This window comes from Ursus americanus, chromosome 15 (assembly GCF_024610735.1).
Source record: "Ursus americanus isolate L20-20 chromosome 15, mUrsAme1.1.p, whole genome shotgun sequence".
Lineage (NCBI taxonomy): Eukaryota > Metazoa > Chordata > Mammalia > Carnivora > Ursidae > Ursus > Ursus americanus.
In genome coordinates, this window is record NC_142141.1 from 25,352,600 (window position 1) to 25,373,979 (window position 21,380).

At 39.6% G+C, this 21,380-nt stretch overlaps 1 protein-coding gene and 1 pseudogene across 3 annotated transcripts in view; both read left to right on the forward strand.

Annotated features, from left to right (window-relative positions):
• The window catches only part of SH3TC2 (SH3 domain and tetratricopeptide repeats 2), a 98,552-nt gene that overhangs the window by 9,592 nt on the left and 67,580 nt on the right, over positions 1–21,380 (forward strand). The window lies entirely within an intron of this gene.
• On the forward strand, positions 19,560–20,724 carry LOC123803638 (dnaJ homolog subfamily C member 8-like; annotated as a pseudogene).

Consider the following 21,380-nt stretch of genomic DNA (forward strand, 5'->3'; position numbering starts at 1 on the left):
GATTCGCATCTGTGCAGAGGACAGCCTGGAGGACACCTCCCCCACTCGTGGCTTGGTAATCGGCTACCTTCTGAGGTCTCCCTGGCCGCAGACGCTGCTTGGCTCTTCCTGCCAGAGTGACAGGCACTGACCAGAGCGGTAAGGACAGAGCCTCGGAGTCCTACTGCCTGGGCTCGAACCCCGACCCTGCTGGGCCCTGGCAGCTGAGAGAGCTGGGGCCAATGACTCACACTCCCATTTCCTTGTCTTTAAACTGGGGATAATGTTAATACAGCTTTGCTAGAATGTTGTAAGGATTCAGTGAAAGTTCTTTTTTTTTTTTTCCCTTTGCTTTTTACTTTGTTGACAGAAAATTTATTCCATCGATCCAATTAACATAAAAAGAGTTCTCATCATGAAAATAAAAAACTTGAAATAAAGTCTTAGTTAATAGGGGCGCCTGAGTGGCTCAGTCGTTAAGCGTCTGCCTTCGGCTCAGGGCGTGATCCCTGCATTCTAGGTTCGAGCCCCACATCAGGCTCCTCCGCTGGAAGCCAGTTTCTTCCTCTCCCACTCCCCCTGCTTGTGTTCCCTCTCTCTCTGGCTGTCTCTATCTCTGTCAAATAAATAAATAAAATCTTAAAAAAAAAAGGCCTTAGTTATAAAAATCAAAGTGCTGGCATCTGGGAGACTTGATGTAGAGGGTGGAGTAGAAAGTGTTTGGGAGGTGAGAAGCTCTTGGACTTGGACGAGGGCTGTAGGTGAGGGACTCCAGGAGGGACTTACTGGCCAAGTGGGTCTTTGCTAAAGCTGGGCAAACTTTACTCTAAAATTTCCCCAGGAGCGCAGATCTTGGTCTATTTCATTCATTGCTCTATCCCTAATACCTTAAGGGTGTCTATAGTGCAAAGCAGGTGTTCTATAAATATATTTGTTCGTTTAAAAAGTTTTTATGGTTCTTATATTCTTCTATCTTTTGTTTATTGCTTTTGTTTCCATCTTTATTGAGATATAATTGGCATATAACATTGTATTAGTTCTAGGAGCACAACATAACGATTTGTTATATGTATATGTCGCAAAATGATTACCCTAATAAGCTTGGTTAACATCCATCGCCTCAGGTAGTTAAATACGTTTTTTTCTTGTGATGAGAAGTTTTAAGATCTATTCTCTTGCCAACTTTTGAATGTACAATACGGTATTGTTAATTATAATCACCATGCTGTGGGTCATATCCTTAGGACTTATTTATCTCGTAACTGGAAGTTCGTACTGTTTGACTACCTTCACCCGCTTTGCCCACACCCCACCTCCTGCCTCTGGCAACCACCAATCTGTTCTCTGTTTCTATGAGTTTGATTTTTTTAGATTCCACATATAGGTGACATCATACAGTATTTGTCTTTCTTGGGGTGAGTTATTTCATTTAGCATAATGCCCTCAAGTTCCATCCATGTTGTTGCAAATGGCAAGATATCCTTCTTTTTTAATGGCTGAATATTATTCCATTAAAATAGATATTTAAATATTTACATTTGCTAGTATATATATTTATATGTATCTCACATATATGTATTTTTATCTCATATTTTCTTTATATATATTTATGTCTCACATTTTCTTTATCCATTCATGTGTCCATGGACACTGAAGTCGTTTCCATGTTTTTGCTCTTGTAAATAATGCTGCAATGAACATGGGGTGCAGATATCTCTCTAAGGAGTGATTTCATTTACTTCAGGTAAATATCCAGAAGCGGAATTGCTGGATCATATTGCTAGTAGTTCTATTTTTAATTTGTTGAGAAACTGTCATACTATTTTCCATAGTGGCTGCACCAATTTACATTCCCACCAGCCGTGCACAAGAGCTTCCTTGTCTATACTTCCTTGCTAACACGTGTTCTCTCTTGTCTTTTCGCTCACAGCCATTCTAACGGGTGTGAGGTGATATCTCATTGTGGTTTTGATTTGCATTAATCTGACGATGAGTGATGATGAGCACCTTTTCATGTGCCTATTGGCCAAATGTCTTTGGAAAAAATGTCTATTCTGTGCCTTTGGTGATTTTTTAATGGGAATGTTTGTTTTTTTGCTATTGAGTTGCATGAGGTTTTTAAAAAATATATTTTGGATAATAACTCCTTATCAGATGTATGATTCACAAATATTTTCTCCCATTCCATCGGTTGTCTTTTCATTTTATTGATGGTGACTTTTTTTCCTTCGAGTGCATAATTACTGCTCGATATGTGTTTTTATTATTAATATTCAGAACAGAGCATAGTACCTAGACCAAGGAGGTGGTCCAGAAATGTTGGATGAGTATATGACAACCTCATGAGTCAGCTGGAAATGAGGAGCCACGTTCTAGCTCCATTTCTCTGTTTGACTTCCTTTATCACCAAGCTTACAGCACCTCCTGACTCTACCAGCCTTCCCCAAGCCTGCCTCCAATTTCCTATCCTAGCATTTATCCGAGGAGCTTTTCCACTATCTGGAATGCTCTTCTCATTTACTTCTGCTGTCAAAATTCCACCCTTCAAGATGCAAATGACACACCACCAACTCTGGGAAGCTTTCTCTGTTTCTCCATTTGGTAGGTAGTGCCTCTTCCTTCTCATATTTCTAATATATTTTGCCATAGATGATTCCCGAATTCATATTTTCAGTCCAAATCTTTCTTATGAGCTCCAAACTAGTGTCTTCAAGTGTCTACTCAGTATCTTCATTCGGATGTCTAATAGACTCAAATTTCATATGTCCACCACCCACCGTCCCACCCACGCAGCTGTGTTAGCTCTACCCGCAGGCTCTCCCATCTCAGTTAAAGGCAACTCGATCTTTCTAGGTGCCCAGGCCAAAACATTAGTCATCCTGATGCATGCCTTTCTCTTCCATCCTACTCTTAGTCCATCTGGAAATCTTTTTAGATCTTCTTGGAAATATCCAGAATTAGAACTCTTCTCACCACCTCCACTGTTACCACCACGGTCTAAGTCAGGGCCAGTGGACTCCACTCCTGCCCTTCCCTCACACACAGTCTATTTCTACAGAGCAGCCAGAGTGATTCTTTGTAAAATACAGGTCAAACCATCAGTATCCCGCTAAAAATCCCACAGTGGCTCCTCATTTCACTGAGAGCAAAAGCCAATATTCTTGAAATAGCCTATCAGACTTTACAAAACCACACATCTCTCTGACCTCATCTCCCACTGCTCTCTCTGTCCTGGACACTCTCCTCTCATCCCCCCAGATTCACTCTCCAGCCTTTTCCATCCTGCTCTCTTCTCCAGGACACCGGTCCCAGGAATCTTTAAACTTTCTCCATAGTCTTTGGCTTGTAGTTGGATCAGTCCATGGCAGGTGCTGGTTTGGGATAGGGATATGGGAGCTGAGAGAGGTTGGGGTATTTATCTCTCCGTTTCCTTCCCTGCTAAGCCTGGTCCTGTCCATGACTCTGTTCCTCTACCAAAGACCCCATCTGTCAGCCTTCTCCTAGAGCCTGCCTTTTCCAGGCTCCAGGAATCCTGCTCTCTGCTGGCCCCTTCTGGCCTAGGAGTGCTTCAGGGCCTGACCTTGCTGGTTTACCTTACCTCTGTCCACAGCTTCATCAACAGTTTTTATACTTAACACTCTACGGTTACTCCTTTTAAGGTGCTCTCTGATCTCGATCAGTCCCTTACCCGGCCTCACGTTGTTCAGGCAACAATTTTGTGATATTATGGTTTATAAGAAAATATGTATTTGTCATTTGGATGATCAAAATGTATTTCTCATGTATATTTGGACTTCATCCGGGGCTCACAGCTCTCCAAACCCTTGAAACTTCTTAAGTGATGAAAGTGATAAAGGTGTCTCTTTTATGTTAATGAGGTGACTTTTGAAACTAACCTAAGAATGGGTTGTCAGGAGAACCAACCATGTGATTAGACTATTGGAACTTTTTTTTAAAGATTTTATTTATTTATTTGACACAGAGAGAGAGAGAGAGAGAGAGAGCACAAGCAGGGGAGCAGCAGGCAGAGGGAGAATCTTGCTCCCCAGGGAGCCGGTGCAGGACTTGATCCCAGGACCTTGGGATCATGACCTGAGCTGAAGTCAGATTCTTAACAGACTGAGCCACCCAGGTGCCCCTAGAGGATTGGAACTTTCAGTCCCACCTCTGACCTCTGGGGAGGGAAGAGGGCCTGGAGGTTGAATCAGTTGCCAATGGCCAATGATTTAATCAATCATGACTATGTAATGAAGCTTCCATACAAATACAAGAGAACAGGGTTTTGAGAGCTTCCAATTTGGTGGACACCTGGAGATTTGGGAGAATGGTGCACCTGGAGAAGTCATGGAAGCTCTGTGCCTTCCCCATACCTTGCCCTACGCATCTCTTCTGTCTGGCTGTCCCTAAGTTATATCCTTTTATGATAAACTAGCAATCTAGTAAGTAAAATTTTTTCTGAGTTCTATGAGCCATTCTAGCAAATTAGTCAAATGCAAGGAGGAAGTTTTGGGAACCTCTGATTTATAACCAGTTGGTCAAAGCACAGGTAATAACCTGGGTTTGCAACTGGCATCTGAAGTTGGTGTGTGTGGGGTGCAGTCTTGCAGAACTGAAACCTTAACCTATAGAATCTGATGCTGTTTCTGAGTAAACAGTATCTGAATTGAGTTGAATTCTTGGACACCCTGATGTGTCTGCGAATTGCTACCCCCCCCCCCCCCCGACAGTGGAATTTAACTTCCCCCCCTGGTCTTCCTCAGGCATGGTAGGCACACTCCTTTCCCAGGGTCTTTGCATTGGCTTTTCCCTTTTCTTGGCATACTTTTCTCCTGGATGTCCATGGATCCCTTCCTCCTGTCTTTAAATCTTTGCTCAGTTGCCACCTTCTCAGTGATCATGTTTCTTTGTCCTACTAAAATTGTAGCTCTTCTACCCTGGCAATTAGTCTTTTTTAAAAATAGCGCTTATCATATAACTCATAATGTTATTTATTTATTTGTGATTTTCACTATCTTTATCCTCTCACTAGATTATAAGATCCTCGAGGGCAAGGATTTCATCTGTTTTCACTGATCAGTCTCCACTGTTAGAATAATGCCTGGCATATAGTAGGTGATAAGTGAATGTTTGTTGAATGAGTAAATGTTTGAATATATCCCACTTTGTTTTCAATGGGTCCCACCATGAAATGTATAACCCAAGTGCTTATCTCATTACTCCAACTAAATAGTGAGTTCTCCAAGAGGAATAACTAGCATTTATACCTGAGGTTGCAAGACAGAAGACCATAGGCTGGATTTAGCCTACAGACAAGTTTGCTTAAAGTATTGACCCACACAATGTTTCAAATACTATTTTGATTTATCTTTCCAATATTAAGAAATGGGAGATATTTCACTTGAAGATGTGAATTTCTGGTTTCTATGTGAAAACAGAAGTTCTGGTCATATTTTACATCATGTTTCTCATTCTTTAATAGCTGAACAGAGCCTTTCCCCTTAGACTAGGCATATCCTTTCCTGTGCATCAAGGCTGTACCTCTTCCTGTTGTCTCCCTGACCCCCTCTAAAGCTGGGTGTCAGTCAGCCAACTCTACTTATTTACTCACCGCTTGGCTCTTACAAACAAAAAAGTCTGCAACCCCTAGTGGTCAAATATATGGGAGCAATAAATGTTTGATAATGATGTGCTAATGATGATGTAGAAATATGAGTCAAATTTCCATTTCTTCTACTCTTTTCTCTGGCAACTTTTCTTCATTTACTTTTCTATCAATTAGTGTTGATGCCTCCAAATATAATTATGGATATGTCTTTTTCTTTTTTTAGTTACATCATTTTGCTTTATGTATTCTCCAATTCTATTATTAAGTGCATACATATTTGTGATTGTGTGACTCCTGAAGAAGACCTGAAACATACCAGAGGAACTGAAGGACACGATCAACCAGCTTGTGGTTGATGACCTGAAAGACACTATCTGCCAACCTGACTTAAGTAACATGTATAGAACCTGATGGCAAAATAAAACAATAGCAAAATAAGCATTCTTTTCAGAATACATGGGAACATTCGCCAAGGTAATTCATATTCTGTGCCACAAAACTAATCTCTATGAATTTATAAGAACTTAAATAATACAAAACATGTTTTTTGATGATAATAGGATTAAGCCAGAAGTGAATAAAAGAAAGAGCAAAAAGATCTAAATAATTAGAAATTAAAAAATACAATTCTAAATAACCCATGGATCAAAGAAGGAATCATGAAGGAAATTCTAATGTGTCTTAAGTTAAACAAATGGAAACACAACATATAAAAAAAAATGTGATGTAGTTAAAGAAGTGCTCAGAGAAAAATGTATAGAATTAGTTACTTATGAAGAAGGAAATTGTCACGACAATGATCTTAGCTACTACCTAAAGAAATTATAAAAGGAAAGCAGGTTAAACACAAAGGAAGCCAAAGGAAGGAAATAGAGAGCAGAAATCAATGAAGTAGAAAACAGAAAAACAATAGAGAAAAGTCAATGGAACCATAATTCATAAATTTCTAGTCAGTCTCATCAAAGAAAAAGAAGAGAGAAGATACCAATTATCAATATGAGAAATGAAAGAAAAGACTTTATTATAGAGCCTACAGAAATTAAAATGTTAGTGATGGAATATTATGAACAACTTTATATTAATAAACTTGAGAACTTACATGAAGTGGAAAAATTGCCTGAAAGACTGAAATGTCCAAAGATTACTCAAGAGAAAATAAATAGGGGTGCATGAGTGGTACAGTCAGTTAAGCGGCCAACTCTTGATTTCAGCTCGGGTCATGGTCTCAGGGTTCTGGGATCCAGCCCTGCATCAGACTCTGTGTTCAGCAGGGAGTCTGCTTGAGGATTCTGTCTCTCCCTCTGCCCCTCCCCTACTTGCATGCACACACAATGCTCTCTTTTTCCTCTTTTAAATAAACAAACAAACAAACAAACAAATCTATCCTCAAAAAAAGAAGAAATATAGGCTGAGTAGTGCTATATGTTATTAAAAAAAACCTAAATCTGTAGCTACAAACTTTCCAAAAAAGAAAACTCTTAGCCCATGTAAGTTTGGTGGTGATTTTGCCAACACCAAAGGAAGAAATAATACCAGTTCTAGAGGAATTTTTCCAAAAAATGGAAAAGAGGGTAGAACACTTTCCAATTTATTTTATGAGGCCAATATTAACCTGATACCAAAATCAGACAAATATTACATGAAAAAAAATCTAAAGCCCAAATATACCTCATGGGCAGAGATGCAAAATCCTTGGCAACATGTTAGCAAATCAAATCCAGCAATATATTAAAAGGCTAACACATAATGAACAAGTAGGGGAATGCAAAGTTGGTTCAACACCTGAAGATCAATCAATGTAATTTACCATATCAGCAGATAAGAAAAGAAAAATAATTATTTCAATGATGCAGATAATGTATTTTAACAAAATTCAACATCCATTCTAATAAAATCTCTAAAGAAACAAGAAGCTATGAAGCTGAGAATTCTGTTCACAACGTCCCTTTGCCTAAAATCCTATACCATTTCTATTGTTCGGGTCCCCTATAACTCTCGTACTCTGCCAGCTTCCTACACCAGCATTCACTCTTTCATTTAATATCTCTCAGTATCTACCGTGTGGAAGGCACACAGTTGTAGGTGCTGGGGGACACAGCTGTGAGCAAAATAATAAAAATTCTCTGCATTCATGGAGCTTACATTCTAGCTGGTGGCTCCTTGTACATTCTGCTCAGTGGCCTTCCATTCCCTCACACTAGTCATTTCCCTCCTGGTACAGGACCTCTGAGGGACATGCTGATGGTCCCTCTGGAATTCTTTTCCCTTCCTCCCCCCCCTTTTTAAAAAAAGATTTAAAATCTTTTAAAGAGATTTTATGTATTTATTTTGAGAGAGAGAGTGTGTGCACGAGTGAGGGGGATAGACAGAGGGACAGAGAGAAGCAGGCTAGCAGGCTCTCTGCTGAGCAGGGAGCACAGTGGACGTGGGGCTCGATCCCAGGACCCCAGGATCATGACCTGAGCTAAAGGCAGATGCTTAACCGACTGAGCCACCCAGATGCCCCTTCCTCCCATGTTTGTCTATGTAACTCTTACTTATTTTCCAGATGTTAGCTGGAGCCACTTCTGTAGGGAAATCTTCCTTGATTTCCCTGCCTAGATGCCTCCTCTTTTATATGCTCTTATTGTGCTTACCTTCCTCCTCGATATAGCCCTTATTGTATAATTATTTATGTGACACTTTGATTGACTTCTGAATCTCCAATGGATAATGGGCTCTCTGAAGGCAGGGGCTCTGTTAGCGCCCAGTACGGAGTAGATGCTCATTCAATATTGTTTAAAAGAGTGGATTCGTGCCTTCCTCCAAAACTTTATTTATTTATTTATTTTAAAGATTTTATTTATTTATTTGACAGAGATAGAGACAGCCAGTGAGAGAGGGAACACAGCAGGGGAGTGGGAGAGGAAGAAGCAGGCTCATAGCGGAGGAGCCCGATGTGGGACTCGATCCCGGTACGCCGGGATCACGCCCTGAGCCGAAGGCAGACGCTTTAACGACTGCGCTACCCAGGCGCCCCTCCAAAACTTTATTAAATTTTGGGCTGGAATGGAATAAGAATTGGACTAAGAACCTGCTCAGAAAATAGCATCCAGGATGTGGAGAAAAGGGAATCCTCGTGCATGGTTGGTGGGAATGTAAATTGGTGCAGCCACTGTGGGAAACTGTGGAGGTGCCTCAAAATATTAAAACTAGAAACTGGTCTAGAAATTCCACTGCTGGGTATTTACCCCAAGAAAATGAAAACAAAACACTAATTTAAAAAGATGTGCACCCCTATGTGTATGGCAGCATTATTTATAGCAGCCAAGATATGGGAGCAGCCTGTGTCCACTGTAGATAAATGGATAAAGAAGTGGCGTATATATGCATATATATGTATATGTGTATATGTACGTATGTATGTATATATATACACACACACAATGGAATATTACTCAGCATAAAAAGAATGAAATCTTGTCGTTCCTGATGGATGAACTTAGGGAGTATCATGCTAAGGAAATAAGTCAGACAGAGAAAGACAAATGCCATATGATTTCATTGATATGTGGAATCTAAAAAATAAAACAAATGGACACATACATACACACACACAATAGAAACAGTCTTATAAACACAGAGCACAAACTGGTGGTTACGAGAGGGGGGCGTGGGGGATGGGCAAAATAGATGAAGTGGATTAAGAGGTATAAACTTACAGTTGCAAAATAAAGAAGTCACAAGGATGAAAAGTACAGCATAGGAAACATAGTCAGTAATATTGTGATAACCTTGTATGGTGACGGATGGTAACCACACTTACCCTGGTGAGCACTGCATAATGTATAAAATTGTTGAATCCTTACGTTGTATACCTGAAACAAACATAACATTGTATGTCAACTACACATCAGTTGAAAAAAAAAAAAAAGAAAACAGCATCCAAAGAAGCATTAAGTGATTTATTAGTGGTCTTTAAATTAGTCATCAACCTGTGTAACCTTATTTGGATTCAGCCTATAGTTTTTCCACTTCCTTTGTGAGATCTCACGGGAGGCTTTTGAAGTTCAGCTCACAACGTCAGCTGTATTCCTCTGCTCTGCTGACTTATCCACAAGGCAAATGAGGTTTGATTTGTGGAACTAGATTTTGTGTATACTCGTAGCCTTCCCAGACTTGGTCTCCATCCTCTCATCCCTAAGGTGCTGGGCTCCATCAGGCGAATTCCCACACTCCTTCTGACCAAAGCTTTAGGACCAGGGGCTGGGGCTCTGCACACTCAGCAGCGAGGACTTGGCTCGTGGTGCTGCTGGGGCCCAGGTGAGATGCTGCGTCCACAGCTCCAGCTTCAGCCCCAGAGCCGAGGGAGGGGTTGGCAGAGGGAGGCTGGGTGGAGTTGGCTTTCTCATTGGCAGGCAAGTCAGTGTGGGCCAAGTCAGTCCGGGGAAAACAAGAACAGCAGCCTTGGTTCCTGGGATGCTCTCTGCCTTCCTCCCCCACCCAGGCCTCCCCCACAGGAACCTAACTGTGTATCTCAGTCCTAGAATGTGAGGAACGTGCCACAGCCTGATAGGCCTGAAGCAATCTGCAGGCAGGCAGGGAGGAGTGCGCTCCCCAGGCAGAGGCCTGACAGTGAAAGGACTCTGGGTCCTGAGGGCTGGGCTGCCCCTCCCCTCCTCCCTGGGCCTCCTGCTGCAGCGGATCTCAAAGGCTTCCTTGTGCATTGAGCCAGCTTTCGGTCCCTCCCATGTCTGCTAGGAGGTTGGAGAAGGGACACTGTTAGAAAGGTGCCCCCACCAGCCTGTTCAGGCTCATGTCCCTTGGTAGCTCAGCCCTGGAAGGATGGTGCAGACATGGGCAGGTGTTTCTTCGTCCCAGGAAGCCGACTGTCCTCTGTCTGTTGGCGTTCACTTTTTTTTTTTCTCAAAGAAACAGCTGTTTAGTTTCATTGATATTCTCTGTTTCCCCAGCTGTATTGAGATATAAGTGACACATGGCACTGTCGAAGATCAAGGCACACACATAATGGTTTGTCTGATGGTCAAATCACAATAAATTTAAATTAAATGTCTCTGTGTTTGAGCAGTGTCTATTTATTCCTGCTCTTCCTTATCTTTACTATTGTCTTTCCTCCTTCGCCTTGCTTGTTTCGTTTGCTCTGCTTAGACAACTGATGGGAGGCTGTCTTCTTTCCACGCATAAGCACGTAATGTGCTGAAGTTCCCTTTAAGCACTGCTTTTGCTGCATCCCCCAAATTTTGATAGGTTGACTTCACTGCAAACTATTTTTTAATTTCCCCTGTGATTTCTCCCTCATCCCTTGAGTTATTTAGGAGTGATTTGTTTAATTTGCACATATCTGGGGATTTTCCAGATAGTTCTCTTTTATTGATTTCTAATTCAATTCCTTTGTGTTCAGAGAACATTCTTGGATGATTTCAATGTTTTGAATTTCTTGGGATTTGTTTTTTGTCTCGGAATATGTTCTTCTTGGTGAATGTTCCTTATGCGCTTGAAAAGACTGTCTATTCTGATGTTTTTTTGGTGCATTGTTATATAAGTGTTAATTGGGTCAAGTTGATTGAAAGTGTTCAAGTCTTCTGTATCCTTACTGATTTTTTGGTGATGGTTGGTTATTTTTTGTTTTTTGGTTTTTTTGGTCTACATGTTCTATTAATTACTGAGAGAGAAATGTTGCAACATCCCGCTTAAATAGATTTTATTAAGTCTTTCAGTTTTGCTACTTATTGCTTCATGCACTTTAAGCTGTATTGTTAGGTACATACACTTTAAAAAAAAAAGATTTTATTTTTAAGTAATCTCTACACCCAACATGGGGCTCAAACTCACAACCCAGAGATCAAGAGTCACATGCTTTACTGACCGAGCCAGCCGCGTGTCCCAGTACATGTACTTTTTCTTTTTTTTTTTTAAAGCCCGCCTCATGCCCAGCATAGAACCCAGTGCAGGGCCTGAACTCACACCCCTGAGACCAAGGCCTGAGTTAAGACCAAGAGTCAGATGCTTAATCAACTGAGCCACCTAACCGCCCCAACTTTTAAGATTGTTATATCTTTTTAATACATTAGCCCATGTTTCTTGTTTTGAAATTCACTTTAATTGATTTAAGGCATTTGCTTTGATTGGTGTTTGAATGGCATTTCTATTTTTATCCTTTTACATTTAACCTAGTTGTGTCTCTATATTTATATTTATATATTTGGTTCCCTTTATCTAATCTGGCAGTCTCTGAATTTTAAACGGAGAGTTTAGGCCATTTTCATTTAATGTAATTATTATTTGGTTGGCTCTAAGGTTGCCATCTTGTTGTTGTTGTTGTTATTATTATTATTATTTAGAGAGAGAGAGCACATGTACATGCGCACAAGAGCATGGGGGGAGGGGCAGAGGGAAAGAGAGACTCTTAAGCAGGCTCCACACTCAGTGCAGAGCCCAATGTGAAGTTTGATCTCAAGACCCTGAGATCATGACCTGAGCCGAAATCAAGAGTTGATGCTTACCTGACTGAGCCACCCAGGTGCCCCAATTATTATTATTATTTTTTTTGTTCCATTTGTTCCTTGCTCCTTTTTCCTCTCTTCCTGCCTTCTTTCAGTTTGACTATTTTTAAATGATTATGTATAATATTAAGTATGCTTTAAAAAATTTCAAGGCATACCTTAACAAATTTAAAAGAATAGAATCATACAATTTCTGCTATCACACTACCATGGAATCAAGCTAGAAGTCAATAATAGGAAGATAACTGGAAAATCCCAAAATATGTGGAGATTAAAGAACACATTTTAGATAACACATGTATTCTAGAAGAAATCTCAAGAGAAATTTAAAAAATATTTTGAACTCAATGAATTGAAATCATAACTTATCAAAGTTTGTGGGATGCAGTGAAAGCACTGCTTAGAGGGAAATTTATAACATTGAATGTATCAAAAAAAAGGAAAGTTCTAAAATTGATAATCTAAGTTTCTACCTTAGGAAACTAGAAAAAGAAGAGCAAATGAAATCCAAATTAAGTAGTAGAAAAGAAATAATAATAATTAAAGCAGAGACCAATTAAACTGAAAACAGGAAATCAATAGAGAAAAATCAATGAAACCAAAAACTGGTCTTTGAAAAGATCACTAAAACAGATAAAAAATAAAATAGATGAAAAAAGGAGGGAGGAGGATGCAAATTGCTAATATCAGAAATGAAAAGGGGAAATTATTACAGATCCCATGGAAATTAAAGAATAGTAAAGGAATACTATGAACATCTCTATGTCCACAAATCTGATAATGTAGACAAAATGGACTAATTCCTTGAAATGAACAATCTGTCCAAAGTCACACAAGAAGAAATAGATGATCTGAATAGGCCCGTATCTATTAAAGAAATTGAACCAATAATTTAAAACCTTCCAAAACAGAAAGAACCAGACTCAGATGGGTTCATGGGTGAATTCTACCAGATGTTTAAGTTAGAAATTATACCAAAGCTCTAAAATCTCTTTTAGGGGATAGAAGTAGAGGAAATACTTCCTAATTCATCCTACAAGGCCAGCATTATCTTAATACCCAAACCAGACAAAAACATTACAAGAATAGAAAACTGCACACCAATATCTTCCATGAGCGTAGATGCAAAAATTCTCAACAAAATGTTAGCAAATTGAATCCAGAAAAGTATAAAAAGACTTTTATATAGCATGGCTAACTGGGATTTATCCCAGATACGCAGGCAGTTTTAACATTCAAAATCAATTAATGTAATGCATCCCATAGAAAAATCACTGATCATGTGAATAGATGCAGAAAAAGCATTTAATAAAATCTAACACTCATTCATCATAAAAACTAGTAAGCTAGGAATAGAGAGGAACTGTCTCAACTTGATAAAAACTATCTACAAAAACCCTACAGCTAGCATCATGCTTAATTGTGAGACGCTCACGACTTTCCCTCTAAGATCAGGTACAAGGCAAGCAAGTCCCTACTCACGACTCTGTTTCAACATTGTACAGGAAGTCCTTGCTAATGAGTAAGGCAAGAAAAGGAAACCAAGGATATACAGGTTGGGAAGGAAGACTTAAAACTGTCATTGTTCAGAGATGACATGATCATCTATACATAATAAGTAATTATAGCAAGGTTGCAAGATACAAGGTTAACATATAAAAGTCAATTGCTTTTCTAAATACTAACAGTAAGCAAGTGGAATTTGAAATTAAAAACACAATACCATTACATTAGCACCCACCAACAGGAAATACTTGAGTATAAATTTAATATGTACAAGCTCTATATGAGGAAATCTACAAAACTTTGATAAATGAAATCAAAGAACTACATAAATGGAGATATAGTCCATGTTCATGAATAGGAAGACTCAATATCGTTAAGCTGTTCTATTCTTCCTAGCTTGATGTATAGATTCCATGCAATCTCAACCAAAATCCCAGCAAGTTATTTTATAGATATTGACAAACTGATTCAAAGGGGCAAAGGCCAAAGGATGGAGCAAAGGTAGTCTTCTCAACAAATGGTGCTGGAATAACTGGACATCTAGACCTGGTCTAGACACAGACCTTACACCCTTCCCAATAATTAATCAAAATAGATCACAGACCTAAATGTAAAATATGAAACTATAAAACTCCTAGAAGATAACATAGGAGAAAACCTAGATGACCTTGGGTATAGTAGTGCCTTTTTAGATACAACACCAAAGACATGATCCATGGAAGAAATAATTGATAAACTGGACTTCATTAAAATTAAAAGCAAAATAAAACAACTGTTTCTGGGAAAGACAATGTCAAGAGAATGAGAAGACAAGCCACAGACTGGGAGAAAACATTTGCAAAGAACACATCTGATAAAGGACTGGTGTCCAATATGCAAAGAACTTTTAAAATTCAACAATAAGAAAACAGTCCAATTAAAGAACAGGCCAGAGACCTTAACAGACACCTCACTGAAGAAGACATGCAGAAGGAAATAAGCATATGAAAAGATGTTCCTCATCATTTGTCATTAGGGAAATGCGAACTAATACCACTACATACCTGTTAGAATGAATGAAATCTAGAACACTAACCACCAAATGCTGGTGAGGATGAGGAGCAACAGGAATTCTCATTCATTGTTAGTGGAAATGCAAATGGTACAGACACTTTGGAATACAGTTTGGTGGTTTCTTACAAAACTAAATATACTCTTATCATAAGATCCAGTGATGGCACTTCTTCGTGTTTACTCTAAGAAGTTGAAAATTTATGTTCACATAAAAAATTATAGACATGGATGTTTAGAACAGGTTTATTCATAATTACCAAAAGTTGGAAGCAACCAAGATGTCATTCAGTAGGTAAAAGGATAAACCATGGCACATCTGGACAACAGAATATTATTCAAGGCTGAAAAGAAACAAGTTATCAAGCCGTAGGAAAACATGGCAGAAACTTAAATGCATAGGACTAAGTGAAAGAAGCCACTCTGAAAAAGCTATGTACTGTATGATTCTGGCTATACGACACTCTGGAAAAGGCAAACTATGGAGACAGTGAAAAGATCTGTGGTTATGGGGGTTGTGATGAATAAGCAGAGCACAGAGGATTTTTAAAGCAGTGAAAATATTCTGTATGATATTATAATGATGGCTCTATGTCATTATGCATTGCCCAAAGCCATAGCATATCCAACACCAAGAATGAATCCTAAAAGGATAGTCTTAGGGTGATTATGCTATGTCAATGTGGGTTCATCCTTGGTAAATATTCTACCATTCTGGTGAGTCATGTTAATGGGGGAGGCCGTGCATATGGGGGTGGGTAGTGGGTATATAGGAAATCTCTGTATCATCTTCTCAATTTTGTTGTAAACCTAAAACTGTTCCAAAAAAGTTTAAAAAATTCAACAGAGCCTCAGGGATATGGGAGACAATATCAAAAGGTCTAATATTATAGACTCCCCACATAATTGGACTCCTCAAATAAGAGGGGAGATAGAATGGGACAGACATCTTCTCAAAGGTACAAATTCAAGAAGCTCCCTAAGATATATTAGAAGAAAACTATATCTAGTCACATCATAGTCAAAGTGTTGAAAACCAAAGGTAAAGAGAAAATACTGAAAGAGCTAGGGGAAAAGATCCATGACATACGGTGGAATATGACAGACTTTCTATTTTGACCAAACTTGAATCAAGTTCCTCTGTCTTCTTTCTGACTAGGTCCTAACCTTAGGCTCTGTCCTTGGTCCACCTAGTCTGGGGTTAGGAAGAATTCTGCTGATTCAGTTTAGCAAAATTTCCTTACTTAGTTTCTGATCACCCATGATGTCTGATCAAATTCATCATCTGCCCTCAATATCTTATCATCCTGGCTTGTCTTCAGCAAGAATTCTGTTGAGCAAGCTTAGCAAGAATCCTCCTATTCCTGATGTTTTGCCTTAGTAATTTTCCATTTACTTCCCCACCCTACTACGTGGCTATAAATTTTCACTTTTCTTTGTTGTGTTTGGAGTTGAGCCTGATCTCTGTCCCCTACTGCAAAACCCCATTGTGATAGGCCCTTCTCGAACAGACTCTTTCTTATCATCTCTAACAACTGTCATGAATACTTTTTCTTTACAAAATATCAATTCCAAAGACATCTGATTCCTCATCACAAACCATGGGGGACAGAAGACTGTAAAACAACACTCAAATTAATAGGGAGTGATTGTCAGAACTGACTAAAAAAAGGTGAGACCTAATGAATGCTATTCATAAGATACACATTTTAAACATAAAGACAGATTAAAAGCAAATGGATTGGAAAAGATATCATGTAAACTAAAGCACAGAAGGCTGCAGCGGCTGTAGTACACAAAAATATATACAGTCATTAATGGGAGGCCTCAATAATAGATCCTTAAATTATACAAAGAAGCAATTGAGAAAATTAAAGGGAGAAATAGAAATTCTGCAATCACAGCTGGGGGTCTTCATGCCCTCAGTAATGAAAAGAACAAAAAAATCACACACAATTGAAAGAACACAAAAAGTCAGTAAAAGGAAAGGTCATCTGAAAACAATCATCTCGACATAATCAATATTTAGAGAACACTATATCCTATCACCATAGAATAGGTATATATATATTTTTTTCTCATGCACATGGTACCTTTATTGAGACAGACCAAATTTGGGGAAGACTATGACCCATGCTCAAAGTCATACTTCATCTGCATATGGTCTAGACACCACAACCAAATACATCATTGAAAGGACGTTAATTTTGGCTATGACATTTACTTGTTTATAAATCTTCCATCACTCCCGACTGCCTACAGGGTCAATTTAAATCTCTTTACGCTGACATACAAAATGCAGCACAATCTGCCTGCCATGTTTCACCCCCCATCATCGTGACTCATAATGCTCCATTCCGTAGAATTTTTTTCTTGGCCATAGTTCACACGGACTCTGTATTATCTGCCAAACATACATTGCACGTTTGACTGCCAAGTCTTCATCCATTTCTTTCCCACTACTTTTTACACCCACCCTCACATTTTCTCCTAGGATCACCTACATCCTCCAAGGTTCAGACAGCCTCAAAGGTATTTGGGGCCATGTGAGAACATCATGTGTCTCCATCAGTTCACCAGCTGTATGACTTAGGACACATTAATTTCTCTGCCTCTGCCTCAGTTTTCTCATCTGTAAAACGTGTATAATATTAGTACTTGCCCAATAGGATAGTGATAAATTTCAATGAGCTAATGCATGTGAGACACTTAGGATGGTGCCTGGCACAATGTGTGTATATGATCAATATGGGCTAGTTCTTATTTTGTGGTTATTATTGGTGGTAACTTTTGAAAGACCATTTTAATTGGATGGTGGGACAGGTGTCAGATTTTATAATTTTCTTATGGGTTTGTGCATCTCAGCCAGCCTCTCCTTAGCATAATCTCCAAGCTGGCTGTTGCTAGAGAATTTAGAAACATACCCACAGCTTTGTTTGCAGAAATGAGGTGAATCTAACCAGGTCTAATTTCATCAGGGCCTTTTTGTGATGAAATGCATTGTCTACGCTGGCACTCCGATATCTTATATCCTCTCCCTGAATTTCAGCAAGTCAGTACCACTAAATTAATTTATCACATTTTAGCTGACTAAGCTGTAGGGGATACACTCTCGCCATGAAGAACATCACTGCCTGTATCGCAGGGGTGGCCTGAGAACTTCTTATTTCCACAATGTCTTCTGTTGGCCTCTCCACCTGGTCACCTGCGGGACAGACACCATCACCAGAGCCTGCACATTGCGTAGGGAAGGGGAAAGTGAGCCAGGAGATGTTGGGAGAGGGGAATTGTTTCATTGCACCCCCCTAAAACACGGTCTAGATGACAGACCTCCCCAAAACACAGCAATGAGAGAAAAAGCCCGCAAACGACCTGGCCACAAAGCCATAGCCAGGGTGTGGAGTCCTGGGAATCATCCTGTGTGGTATGCAGGTGGTCTGGCCACTGGGTGTCACTCTTAGTCTGAGTTCCTTTGGTTTGGTATCGGGTTTTTGGCATTTGCTGGTCTCCTTCCTCTTCCCACAGGCTCCCTCCCTGTGGTGGTCTATTTCCCTTGGAAGCCTTTACTGACTGCATAGACAGTACACTGAGAGTGAAATGACCCCAGAAGTGGATTTCTGATCTGCACACGGGAAAGTAGCCTAGTTGTCACAGAAGCAAGCAGTAATAGTTCTACAGCAATAGCATCCAGGAAACGACTCTTAAAACACAGAAATATTTCATTACTTTTATCATTTACTACTGTTATTTACTCCTTTATAGATTATTTGTTTTTTATTTTGTCAATCTATATTCTTATAATTTTATTTACTTCTTTCATTCTATAAAACTGAATATTTAGATGAAATGGAAATTAAACCCAGAAAGAAGGATTGGGAGGAAAGATCTGAACACATAAAATCTTTAAAGAAATAGAAATCCTATTTAACAAAACCTATTGGTTTTACTTACCCTCTTTAGAACTTGGTGTGCGTTTTCAATCTGAAGATTCATGTCTTCAATTCTGGAATATTCTCTATCATTTTCCTTGTGAGGACTGACTCTGTGAGTCTTTCCTGTGGAAGTTTTAATAGATTATGCTGGGCATCTCATTCTATCTTCCATCTTTCTTGGTTAATTATTCCATTTTCTTGTTTCTCCATGCTACATTCTGAGTGATTTCTGCAGATGTATGCTCAGGCGCATTAATTTTTTCCTCCACCGTGCTCAATCTTTTGTTTGACTTATCCAGAGAGTCCTTAATTGCGGTGCCTTTTTTATTTTCAAGAGTTGAATTTTGTTATTTATCATATCTGTCTGTTCCTCTTCTCATAATAGTCTATTCTTTCATTATGGTTTCTAAGTTTAAAAATCTTTTTTTTTTTTTTAAGTAGGCCATGCCCAGAGTGGAGCCCAATGTGAGGCATGAACTCACAACTCTGAGATTGAGATCTGAGCCAAGATCAAGAGTCAGACATTTAACCAACTGAGTTACTTGGGTGCCCCAGTTTAAAAATCTTTTAAATTACTTTGACCTGCTTATTCTCTTATTTCCAGCTCTTATTTCCCATTCTTGCAATGCTGATTTACAGGCTGGCTGCATCTGCTGGTTTTCTCTCTTAGTAGTTAATTTCCTCGTGTGATTTGTATCTCTCTATGATCTGCTAACCCTTGAACAATGCAGGGGTTAAGAATGCTGAGCCCCTGCACAGTTGAAAATCTGTGTGTAACTTTTGATTCCCCCCAAACTTAACTATTAATGCCTACTGTTGACCAGAACCTTTACTGATAACATACATAGTCGATTATAACATAATAAAAAATTATTTTTAAAAAAAGACGTATTTTGTATGTTCTATGTATTATATATTGTATTCTTACAATAAAGTAAGCTACAGAAAAGAAAACGTCGTTAAGAAAATCATCAGGAAGGAGAAATGGTGATCCCAGGAAAGAGTGGGGCTCTGGCTGGCAGAGGGAGCCCTGAGGAAGCATTTATGACCTTCTACAATGAGGTGAAACAAATAAAGAAGAGAGATTCAGTTCTAACATCCAAAGATCATATTGAAAGATTGACCTGTCCTGGTTCCTCCGATTTCCCTTTGAACCAATTTGAGGTGCTTCAGATGGATCCTGAAGTGCCAGATGAAGGAATAAAAAGGAAGTTTCGACAGTGATCCATATTGGTGCATCCTGACCCAAATCAGGATGATGCTGACAGCACAAAAGACTTTTGAAGCTGTGGGCAAAGCTTACAAGTTGCTCCTAGATCAGGAACAAAAGAAGAGGGCTCTGGATATCATTCAAGAAGGAAAAGAATACATAGAACACACTGTGAGGGTGAAAAAAGCAATTAAGGAGGAAGGAAGACCTACAATGTGGGGGAGGATGATCCCGAGCCGTTCAAACCAGCAGTATAAAAGAACAGAGCAAGAGCGCCTGCCTTCAGCTCAGGTCATGATCTCAGAGTCCTGGGATCGAACCCCCATCACTTCCTGCTCAGCTGGGAGTCCGCTTCTCCCTCTCCCTCTGCCCCTCCCGCCTTTGTGCTCACGCTTTCTTTCTGTGTCTCAGATAAATGAATAAAATCTTTAAAAAAAAAACCAAAAACCAAAAAACAGACCATAAAACGCTTTGCTGACCTGGAAATTAAAAGGGAAGAGAGAGAAGTCAAAGAGATGCGTGAAAGGAAGCAACAAGGGAAGAAGAGATAGAAGCTGGAGAAAAATCCAAATGAGAAAGGGAGTGGCAGAAAAACTTTGAGGAAAGTCGAGAAGGTCATGTGGACACCTGGAGAACCTTCGAAGCATATCCAAAGGCGCAGAAAGAGAAGAAAAACCGGACCTTCTTGAGACCAGAGAAAGTAAAAATGGAGCAGCGCGAACCACAGAACCTTCCCCCAGTTGTCTCCCTCCTGCTTTGAAGGACTCATTCTTTCCTCGAATTTCCACCACAACATAGAGTAGTATTTGCTTTTTAGGCCACTTTGTTTTCAATATAATTTAATAGCGGTCAGAGTAAGTCTTTTGCACGTTGAAATGACGGGTTAGGTTTAAAAAGAAACCTTCCCCCACTCCTACCCTTAGACCAGCCGAGATTGGCAGCCTCAACCCCTAGTGCTGCCTTCCCTTCCCACAGCCTATAATGGATCATTTTGTACTTCACTGAATTGTGATGGTTAGAAACTTCATGTCGAGTTTGTGGAAATGAACCAATTAAATGTTTTGGGTTAAAAAAAGAGAAAATCGGGGCGCCTGGGTGGCTCAGTCATTAAACGTCTGCCTTCGGCTCAGGGCGTGATCAGGGTCCTGGGATCGAGCCCCGCATCAGGCTCCCTCCTCCGCTGGGAGCCTGCTTCTTCCTCTCCCACTCCCCTGCTTGTGTTCCCTCCCTTGCTGGCTGTCTCTTTGTCAAGTAAATAAATAAAATCTTAAAAGAAAAAGAGAGAAAATCATAAAGAAGAGAAAATACATTTACAGTGCTGTATTTATCAAAAAAATACACGTAAGTGGACCCATGTAGTTCAAACCTGTGTTATTCAAGGGTCAACCATACTCTGAGCTGCCCTTTAACATTAAAAAATTGGGTTTCTCATGAACCCTACATTGTGGAAGAGTAGTTTTTGTGATTGTTTGTTGTCTCTCTAGAGAATTACCATCCAGGGGCTAGTTGTTGTCCCTTGACTGGGGTACCTACAGCCTTTAGGGTAAATTCAGATCCTGTACCTTCCCAAGGAGCAGGACTGGGTGTTTGATTTT